This window comes from Cibotium barometz, chromosome 35 (assembly GCF_041138505.1).
Source record: "Cibotium barometz isolate CiBa-2024 chromosome 35, ASM4113850v1, whole genome shotgun sequence".
Taxonomy (NCBI): domain Eukaryota; kingdom Viridiplantae; phylum Streptophyta; class Polypodiopsida; order Cyatheales; family Cibotiaceae; genus Cibotium; species Cibotium barometz.
The window spans coordinates 22,871,839-22,883,837 of NC_141080.1; positions in this window are offsets into that span (position 1 = coordinate 22,871,839).

Below are 11,999 nucleotides of genomic sequence, written 5' to 3' on the forward strand. Positions count from 1 at the left end.
TTTTGGTCTAATACTCTGGATGAAATTTTGAGCTATGATATCTATAACTAATAACTGTTTGTCAATGGATTATTTTATATGTTAAAGTTTTAAAGACGAGTGTGTGTGTATCTGTATTCAAAAGCAAAAGTTAAGAAAGGCATTCAATTATGGGTGGTGGGTGAGTAATTGTCTGGTTCTACCGATTCCTGTGGTTGGGTGGTGTCTAACCCATGGGCCGGATGGGGTGGCTGGAATCAGTGGAGTTTTAATAATTAAATTGAAATAATAGGAATACGCTTAGAATTCAAGTAGTTAAATAAAACCCTAAAGAATTTCTCAAATGAGTAGATCAACGGCTGTGCCTAATTTCGGTTAAGAAAAAAGCGTTGATTTCCTCAGATGATTAGATCAACGGCTGTGCCTGAATTCGGTTAGAAAAAAGCATTGATTTCTTCAAATTAAGTCAGTGATAGGTTTCCTTCTATCTGGTTTAATCAGGTGAAGGATAGTTTAATCTCTTCAACCCGTTAGAAAATTCATTAAGAAAATCAAAAAGGTGGAATCGTCCCTGTTTTCCCGGTTTTGGTTTCGGAATGACCACCAGATTAGTCTCGTGTCCAGACATTCGAGGGCGAGGCCCCGAGTGGGAAACCCTACCCCACGCAAGAGGAATATACTTCCAGTGCTAGCAACCGGGAATCTAGTGTGCGGAGGGGACATAGGGGTCTCACGGTGGATCCCTGCCCCGTGCGGGAGGCCAACGCTGCTTTCGCCGTTGGACCCCCGGGGGATCTCACACATAGCTTTCTACTCCTTGTTCCAATATCTTCCCCGACGGATGCATGGGTATCGTCGGCGACCCAGAGCCTGAGCACACCCTCTAGGATCCTTCATAGGTGACCTAGCGCTTCACTCATAGGTCGCTTCCTTGGTCCCTCATCCACCGTACTGGAAGCTCACCATTTTATTCGAACCGAGGCTGGTCAAGACCTCGGCCGACCTTGCTACGTGAGATGTCCTCCATTGACTCTCCGCCGTCAGCTGTTGCAACTTTATCATATTAGGTCTCCACGACCTCATTCACAAGACAGTCAAATGCTTCTCCAGCATTCTTGACATAAAAGAGTCATTTAAAAACAGTTCAAAAATACAGTTTCTATAACGAACTCTCGTCTTTCCACATTGCTCCACATCAAACCACATTATTTAATTCCACAACCATTTCATAAGTATTCCTATTCTCATCCAATCACATCATTTTCATCTCATCACATCTTTTCTCAATTTATCCCCATCAGATCTCATCCACTTGCATCTACCCATATCCACATCTCATCACATCACATTCATTAACATCTCATCTATTCAAACCACATCACATTCACTCACATCACATCCATTCATACCACATCACATTCACTCACATCACATCCATTCAGACCACATCACATTCACTCACATCACATCTCATTCATTCACATCTATCTCGATTCACATCACATTCATTCATATCCATCACATTCACATTCATTCTCATCACCATTATATCACATCACTTCTATCCACATCATATCTCATTCATACACATCCATCCAATCGTTCACATGTACGACTACTCGCATCTATCCATACATTCATATCTATCACTTCACATCCACATATATTCATGTCACATCTCATCTCTTTACATCACATCACATTCTTTCACATACACATCTATATCCATTCTTTCACATACATCCACATCCATTCTTTCACATACTCATTCACATCCATTCTTCACATACACATCCTTATCCATTCTTTCACATACTCATTCACATCCATTCTTCACATACACATTCACATCCATTCCTCACATACACATTCACATCCATTATCATCACATACATTCACTCACATCTCATATCATTCATTTACATTCTGATTCATATGACATCACATCTCATATCATTCATTTACATTCTGATTCACATACACATTCACATCCATTATCATCACATACATTTACTCACATCTCAAATCATTCAATTACATTCTAATTCACATGACATCACATCTCATCCATTCATTCACATTTATCTGATTCACATCACATCTCATCACCTCTATTTACATCACATCCATCTATCCATTCATTCTCATCTATCTGATTCACATCACATCTCATCACATCTATTCACCTCACATCTCATCACCTCTATTCACATCACGTCCATCCATTCATTTCCTAGCTATCTCATTCACATCACATCTCATCACATCGATTCACCTCACATCTCATCACCTCTATTCACATCTATCTAATTCACATCACATCTCATCACATCTGTTCACCTCACATCTCATCACCTCTATTCACATCACGTCCATCCATCCATTCATCATCTATCTGATTCACATCACATCTATTCGCCTCTCATTCTCATCACCTATATTCACATCACATCCATCCATCCATTCATTCACATCTATCTGATTCAAATTTATTCATATAATTTAAACATAGAATTTAAGAGAATTCTAATTTTTGATATAAAGATTCTTTACGCATCTATTTTTGCATAAAAATCAACTTCAGTGGGAATAACACTTTTATCAAATTCTTTTTATGCATCTATTTATGCATAAATTCAAGTTTAAGGAAAATAATACTTTTGGAATAAAAATAAATCCTTTATGCATCTTTCTATGCATAAAATCAATTTTAATGAGAATAACACTTTTGAAATAAAAATAAATCCTTTATGTGTCTTTCCATGCATAAAATTAATTTTAATGAGAATAACACTTTTGAAATAAAAATAAATCCTTTATGCATCTTTCTATGCATAAAATCAATTTTAATGAGAATAACACTTTTGAAATAAAAATAAATCCTTTATGCATCTTTCTATGCATAAAAATTAATTTCAATAATTAATATCAATGATATCCATGCATATTCATAGGTGAATATGTACATGGAGTAAATAAAAATATTTCTTTTAGAATGCACAAACGGTGGGAGTTAATCTTTTAGAATAACATAAAAATAAACTTTATTTTTCACAAAACTCAAGAAAATTTTGCTATAACCTCCTTTGTATGGTTGACCATTTCTCAATTTTCTTCTTATATCAATTTAAAATTAATCCCAATTAGAAGTGAAGTACTCCAATCTACTCAATTTTCACTTTCTAAAGAGAACAATAAGAAAAGTTTAAAATCAATTTATTTGTTATTAATTTTAAGATAAAGAAGGGCTTAATTCTTTAAGGAAGAGAAGGGGGTGGCATTTTCTTCAAGGCATACTATCAAGATTCACCTTAATTAACTAAAAAAGCAAAGAAATAAAAAAACCATAGATTAGAATTTAAAAAGTAGAATTTTTAGCTTACATGAAGTTTTGTGAGCTTTCCTTTGGCTTGAGGGATTGAGGGTTCTACTCTTGTTTGGATCAAGAGTGGCCACCAATTCTTTTGGAGAGGATTTAATAAAAAACAATTGAATTATCAAGTGAATTCAATGTATTTGACTCTGGGAAGGAGTAGAGTAACAGTGCATAAACACTATTAACCTTTTACAAACGGGGAGGCTTCTACTTATAGGAAAAAGTGAGCCTCTAACCAAGCAAACTGATTCTAGAATTTTCCATATCAGTTTGGTCACTTTTTGATCATTTTTAGATCAGTTTAGTTTTTTTTTTGATCTAGTTGAAACAGGAGAGAGGAGAGATGAAAATATCTCATTATTTATGAGTTTAAAACTCCTCCACACATGTGAAATAGGGGCCTCCTTCATGAGGGGAAATCCCCACACTGAGGTGTCAAAAATGTATCATTTTCTCTAAATATCTCTTCTTTTTTAACTAATAAACCTTGTCCTTAGTCAACTCTTCATCTTATGTGAGCATTTACTCATTTTTGGGAGATTTTCTTTTATTCTTCAATTTATCTCCTCCCGACTTTTGGATTAATCTTATTGGTCCATAGGAACCTTTATTGGAGCATAATTCAAAATTTTTTGAAAATCTGGACCCTTAGGCTAAGGTCCTATATACCTATTTTTAATTAATTTCAATTGCACATTGCAAAGTTCTTTTTGATATTTTGTTTAAGGGAAAAGCATTTTAGACACTAGGAGGATTTTTATATCCAAAAATATCTCAATTTTGGATTACCTCCCTCTAGACATTTTCTCTCTCTAGGCCAAAACAGGGTAAAACAGGATCTTTCTTTTATTTCAGAGAGGGGAATAATGATAAGGTCAGAAGGGGAGGTTCTTACACTTGCACACCTCAAAAGCCGGAGGGAGGAATCTTACATCCTACCCCACTTAAAAAATGCAAGATTTCCTCATCTCATAAATTTAGAGGAGAACTCTTTTCCTTAAGACCTAACTAATTTTTGGGTTCCTTATAGTCTGGTGAACCCAACAAAATCTTGGGATAAAGATCCCTTTTATAGAACTCATCATCAAATAACAATTTACTCGAATCATATCATTTAAATCCTTATCACAATAATGGTCCATTAGACCAAACTTTCTATCTGAACAGTTCTCCATGGGAATTTTCAATTATAGAGATTTTTAATTTGACATCCCTTAACTTGATCCACTGGGTCAAGTGTTAATAGCAGCAATCTGTCAGCACAATCCACTAATCTCATAGTGATTTGCTAAAGTCATTAACGTCATTCCAGATATGAACATCATCATAGGGACTCGTCCCATTCATCCTCATTGTGGTTTTGCTCAGCTTATTACATTTCAACCAAAATTCAGGAATCATCATTTTTCAATCAGAATCCAAATCAACTCATCAGTTCTTTCTCAACCAGAATTTAAAAATCATATCAACCACATTCGAATTCATCATCTGGATAGTATTTATGCTTATAATTTCAAGTCTTATATTTACTCGTATATACTACTAGTAAAGAGCTGCAGTTATACCATCGGTATATACGGGTAGTTATGATCCTTGGAATTATAAGCTAAATACAATCATGTCTAGGCCTCAAGCAAGTCAGGTATTCCATGCAATTGCGGTACTTCCATCTAAAGACCTAAATTACCAATTTATGAATTTCAGTCTGAATAACAATTTGAATAAATTTTATCACACAATTACAACCTTTTACTGCTTCTTCGTAAATTTTTGACATTTTTGGCTTCTTGGTTGATCCACATTAGCCAATTTGCTCTGATACTAGCTGTGAGATCCTTGCCCCCATCGTACAACAAATTCAGGGGTACTAGCAATGGAAGTAGCACTTCTTGCGTGGGGCAGGGTCCCTCACTCGGGGCCTCGCCCATGGATATCCAGACAAGAGACTAATCCATTGGTTCTTTCAAAACCGAGCCCAGAAAACCCACCCTTGCCCGGAAAGCACGGGCGATTCCTCCAGGATAAATTTTTCTCTAACATAGCCAAAAGCCTTAATTAACTGAACTGATCTGACCGAACCCGTAAGTCCCATAGTTAGACGAGGGAAAAGATTGCACTTGGATCATAGAGACGAATGCTTTTTTCCTCATTGAGAGGCAGAGCCATTGATTCTTTTCCATAAAACAATTTTCATCTGGGATTTACTTCATCTATCATACCATAACAGAATTGAGTCTCAATCTAGGGATCCATCTGTCTAGCCTAACCCCAACCGCCCAACCACTGTAGTGATGGGATCCAATTAAAAATTTGGTTAGGTTTTTTCCCGGGTACCAAGGAAAAGAGTTCCCAGCCCCCCTAGCTAGATATTCATGCAAACTTAAAACTAATCACACCACTTACACACCCAATATGAAATTGCCTTTTTCATAGAATCAGTTATCTTTAAAAACAATCATTTAATGAAACCATTGTGTCGCTGATCATAATCCTCAAAAACTCCGGTTGAATCCTAAATTCCAATCATTCCTTCATCGGTGTACCTATGGCATCATGGGCAACCAGAACGCTCACCACCTATCCACTCAGGGGCCTTTTCAATAGTTCCTAGTTCATAGTAACTGGCAATATATTCACATATCAAAATGGAATCTCCATTGAAGATCAGCAAGATCAACCAACGGATCCATATAAAAGAGCCATGGATGCCATGGATCATCCGTTGAGGACCAGCAAGGTCAATCAACCAGATCCATGCCCGAATTCAGAAAACAACTCTTACTCCTTGTTCCAATATCTTCCCCGATGCATGCATGGGTATCGTCGGTGACCCAAAGCCCAAGCACCGTATGGTCAGCACCCTCTAGGATCCTTCGCACAGGTGACCTAGCGCTTCACTTATAGCCCGCTTCCTTGGTCCCTCATCCACCGTATCGGAAGCTCACCATTTTAATCGAACAACCGAGGCTAGTTAAGACCTCGACGGACCTTGCTACGCGAGATGTCCTCCATTGACTCTCCATCAGCTATTGTAACTTTATCAGATTAGGTCTCCATGACCTCATTCACAAGACGGTCAAAATGCTTCTCTAGCATTCTTGACATAAAAGAGTCATTTAAAAACAGTTCAAAAATACAATTTCTATAACAAGCTCTCGTCTTTCCACATTGCTCCACATCAAACCACATTACTTAATTCCACAACCAATTCATAAGTATTTCTATTCTCATCCAATCACATCATTTTCATCTCATCACATCTTTCCTCAATTTATCCTCATCAGATCTCATCCACTCGCATTTACCCATATCCACATCACATTCACTCACATCTCATCCATTCAAACCACATCACATTCACTCCCATCACATCCATTCAGACCACATCACATTCACTCACATCACATCTCATTCATTTTACTTCACATCTCATTCATTCACATCTATCCCGATTCACATCCCATCACATTCATTCTCATCACCATTATATCACATCACTTCTATCCACATCATATCTCATTCATACACATCCATCCAATCGTTCACATGTACGACTACTCGCATCTATCCATACATTCATATCTATCACTTCACATCCACATCTATTCATGTCACATCTCATCTCTTTACATCACATCACATTCTTTCACAGACACATCTATATCCATTATTTCACATACACATCTATCCATTATTTCACATACACATCTATATTCATTATTTCACATACATCCACATCCATTCTTTCACATACTCATTCACATCCATTCTTCACATACACATTCACATCCATTCTTCACATACACATCCTTATCCATTCTTTCACATACTCATTCACATACACATTCACATCCATTCCTCACATACACATTCACATCCATTATCATCACATACATTCACTCATATCTCATATCATTCATTTACATTCACATCCATTATCATCACATACATTCACTCATATCTCATATCATTCATTTACATTCTGATTCACATGACATTACATCTCATCCATTCATTCACATTTATCTGATTCACGTCACATCTCATCACCTCTATTCACATCACATCCATCTATCCATTCATTCTCATCTATCTGATTCACATCACATCTAATCACATCTATTCACCTCACATCTCATCACCTCTATTCACATCACATCACATCTGTCCATCCATTCTCCCATCTATCTGATTCACATCACATCCGTCCATCCATTCTCCCATCTATCTTATTCACATCACATCGATTCACCTCACAGCTCATCACCTCTATTCACATCTATCTTATTCACATCACATCTATTCACCTCACATCTCATCACCTCTATTCACATGACATCCATCCATCCATTCATCATCTATCTAATTCACATCACATCTATTCACCTCTCATTCTCATCACCTCTATTCACATCACATCCATCCATCCATTAGTTCACATCTATTCATAGAATTTAAGAGAATTCTAATTTTTGATATAAAGATTCTTTACGCATCTATTTATGCATAAAAATCAACTTCAATGGGAATAACACTTTTATAAAAATCCTTTTATGCATAAATTCAAATTTAAGGAAAATAACACTTTTGAAATAAAAATAATTCCTTTATGCATCTTTCTATGCATAAAATCAATTTTAATGAGAATAAAACTTTTGAAATAAAAATAAATCCTTTATGCATCTTTCTATGCATAAAATCAATTTTAATGTGAATAACACTTTTTAAATAAAAATAAATCCTTTATGCATCTTTCTATGCATAAAATCAATTTTAATGAGAATAATACTTTTGAAAGAAAAATAAATCCTTTATGCATCTTTATTCCAATTCTTGACACAAAGAATAGACTACCATTGAATTAGCATAGTTTTCCCTTAACCAAAATCATCAAGAATCTAGTTGGAAATTCAGTCAAATGATAGGTAGATTACCATGTTGAGAGATCAATGATTCACATTAAGAAAATCTGGATTAAGGGAAAAGGGTTTTGTGGAACGAATCTCAAACAGGGAATTTTACTTGCATAGAACCTCTATTTTCTTTAAAGGATTGTTTTATGGCAGAATGCTAGAGGAAGCATTTGGTATGTGTTTAACTAAGGAGAGACTCGTTGGCGGGGAGTCCTCAAGGGATGTCGCTCATTGCAAAGCCTGCTGAGGTCTTGACCAGCCTTGGTATAGTTAAAATGGTGGGCTTTCGGTACGATGGACGAGGACCGACAAAGCGGTCCCTGAGTGAAGTTCTAGGATACCTAAGTAGGATCCTAGAGGGTTCTAACCAAGTGATGCATGGGCTCACGGTTGCTAGGACACCCATGCATACATCAAGGAAGATACGGATGAACCGAAAGAATGACTTGTGAATGGAATTTTGATATTAAATCTTGTTGGTTGACCAGCTGGTCTTCAACGGAGAGTCCGAATGATATATTTTGTAAAACAATGGACTCAATATTTTGGAGGATTATGATCAGTAATACTATGATCTCATTGAAAGATTGTTTTAAAGACAGTCGAATCTCTTAAAATGGCAATTTCATATTAGGTGTGTAAGTGGTATGAATACCTTGAATTTTGCTTGAAACGCTAGTAGCTAGGGGGCCTAGGAACTCTTTTCCTCGGTACCCAGGCAAAACATAACCAAAGTTTTATAAAGGAATCCCACCAATACAGTGGTTGGGCGGTCGGCTAACCCATGGGCCAAGTTACGTTAGTTAGATTAAGTCCTAGGAAGACCCTTGTTTTGTGGGAGGGAATCAGCGGCGGGTGTGCCTTGTTAAAGGAGGAAAAAAGCGGTGCTTCTATGGACCAAGTGCATGTCTCTTCTTTAATCTGACCATGTGACTTTTGGGTTTGATCGAATCAGTTTGGATAGTTAAGACTTTGACTCATTAGATAATTTCCGTGGTGGAATCACCGTGCCTTCCGGGGGCGGCGAGGGAAGTTTTTCTTGGTTCGGTCTGGCTAGTCTCCTTTCCGGACATCCGTGTGGGTGAGGCCCCGAGTGTGGACACCTACTCCATGTGTGAGGCTGACGCTGCTTTCGTTGCCAATGCCCTCGGAGGGGGCAGGGGTCTCACAGTAGTGCCATTATCCTTAACCTAAAAGGGAGAATAGAGCCAAAAGGGAGAATGGAGAATGGCAGTAGTTCCAATCTCCCCTTTGGTAGGTAGGTGGAGAATAATGACACTAGTGTCACTCTCCTTAACCCAAAGGGAAGAATAGAGAATGGCACTTGCCATTCTCCCCTTTGGTGGGTAGGTGGAGATTAATGGCACTGGTTCCATTCTCCTTAATCCAAAGGGGAGAATGGAGACTAGTGCCATTCTCTCCTTTCATGGGTAGGTGGAAAGAATGGAACTAGTGCCATTCTCCCCTTTGGTGGGTAGGTGGAGAGAATGGCACTAGTGACATTCTTCTTAACCCAAAGTGGAGAATGGCACTAGTGCCATTTTCCCCTTTGGGTAGGTCAAGAATGGTACTAGTGTAATTATCCTTAACCCAAAGGGGATAATGGCACTAGTGCCATTCTCCTTAACCTAAAGGGGAGCATGGTAGTAGAGTGCCACTCTCCTCTTTGGGTCCATAACCCCATGGTGATAATGGTACAACAACCATTCTCCATAACCCATGTGAAGAACAACACTATTGAATAACTTATGGTGGAGAATGACACTATTGCCATTCTTTCCATGAGATTATGGAGAATCGGACTAATGTCCATTCTTCCCTTTGGGATATGGAGAATATCATCTGTTGATAGCATACCCATAGGTTCACCTTCCACTCCCTGGGGTGCACATGACCATGACAACAGCAAGATATACACAATTAGGGATGGGACACCAATAATGAATAGTGCAGGGAAGGCAATGAAGACACGCATTCAATTGTGCACTATACAGTTTCACAACCCTGTCATGACTAAATGGGATCAGTAAGATAAGGAGAAGAAAAATTACATAAATACAAAGATAAAGCAAGAGTTTCAGCCATCTGACCCTATGAATGTCATCTCTAATGAGTGGATACAGTATACAGCTTGCATTTTGATGGGGCATCGTAGGTCAGAGGCGAGGGATGCATTTAGAGAGGGGAAAGAGAAACCTGTTTGGCTAGATGACAGGGAGTGGGAAGCCATTGCTCAGGAGCTCACAGAGACACCAGAGAGGTTTCAACAACAAAGAGAGGCGGCAAGGGCAAGACTCCAAACAGTAGGGGCTTCTCATCTTGGGAGTGGTGTCATCACAAGAATTTTGCTTGATTCAGATTCGAGAGATGGACAAGTAGTTTACTGGCCGCCATTCTCATAGTTATGGTCTAACCAAAATTATTCGGTTTACTTCTAACTTTGATTCCAAGGATTTTCTTCAGATAAACTTCTACTAAACTTCTAACCGTAAGGAAAATTCCAACTTTATGAATTTCATTCCTTCCTAACCATAATAGATTAAGAAACGGTTCTATATGAGAATATTGGATTTTTTTAATTTAAAAATACTCTTCTTCCATTAATCTAATTTTGGGTAAATATCAATTTGGTGATTTATCCACATAAAATATCAAAGAATATTCTTTCTACCAATTTAATTATCAACCCTAATTTTTTAGGTGGAATTATGATGAAAACTCCTCTTTTGTCACCAAAATTTAATTTAAACCTTTCTCTACTTAAAAAACCATTAAAATTCTTCTTTTAACTAAATACAAATATCCATTTTTTTAATATGCTTAAAATTCCTCTTTTTGCATTTAAATGATTGAATTCCAAATGTCATGGGAATTCCTCTTTTATCATTTAAAAATTCTTATACATAAAATAAATTTATCTAAAATTTATCTTTTTTAAATTAAATAAAATACCCATCATTTTAAATATACCAAAAATTTCTTTTTTTTGTATTTAAATGATTTAATTATAAATATCATGGGAATTCCTCTTTTATCATTTAAAAAGTTCTTATGCAACTCCCATTCCTTACCAAGGTGTCAAAATTTCATCATTTCTCTAAAATATCTCATTTTTTTAGTAATATCTCTTAATTTTTAACTAATAAACCTTGTACTCAGTCAACTCTTCATCTTATGTGAGCATTTACTCATTTTTGGAAATTTTCTTTTATTCTTTGGATTTATCTCATCCAGACACTTGGATGATCCCTATTGGCCCATAGGAACCTTAATTGGACCATAATCCCAAAATTTCTAAAAATCTAGAGCCTTAGGCTAAGGTCCCTTATATCATTTTTAATAGATTCCTAATGCACATTGGAGAATTTATTTTGAACTTCTGTTTTGGAAAAAGATATTTTAGATATGAGGAGAATTTTTATATCTAAAAATATCTCAATATTGAATTACCTCTCTCGAGAATTTTTCTTCTCTCTAGGCAAAAACAAGGAAAAACAATATTTTCTTGCATTCTGAAATAGGAGATGATTACAGAGGATTGAGGTAAAAACTTTTTCATTATTCAGGCTGAGGAGGACTCTTACATCCTCTCCCACTTGAAAAACGCGAGATGTCCTCATCTCAATAAGTGGGGGTAATCTTTTGCCAACTCTTCTTCTTTCTTCTAGGTGGTGTCTTCTAGAGGGAAGAACTTCCACTTGACTAAAAACTCTCTGAGGACTCTGATCCTG